Here is a 323-nt window from a genome sequence, read left to right on the forward strand (position 1 = left end):
AGCAGAATGCGGCGACAGCAACAACAACAACAAAAAAGAGCACGGTCATCCCTGTGCTGAACTTTCCCTCAGACGTGCCGGTTGCCTTGGGGAAGAGGTGTTCTTTCACAAAAGAGAGTAAGCTACTCGGGCCCTCGAATCTAAAGCACCGATTAGAAATCTTTTCATCTTTTCCCCCCCAGGTCCACAAGTGGAAATCGATCAGGCAACTGTGCTGTGGATGGGTGGTTTTTTTTTTTGCAAAAATAAAAGAAGGAAGGGGGAGAAAGAAAAGATTTACCAGTCTAGGTTGGCTTCCTGTCGTCTTGTTTAAAATTTGGTTC

Source organism: Gekko japonicus, unplaced genomic scaffold (assembly GCF_001447785.1).
Source record: "Gekko japonicus isolate JY-2015 unplaced genomic scaffold, Gekko_japonicus_V1.1 scaffold4926, whole genome shotgun sequence".
In the NCBI taxonomy this organism is placed as follows: Eukaryota; Metazoa; Chordata; class Lepidosauria; order Squamata; family Gekkonidae; genus Gekko; species Gekko japonicus.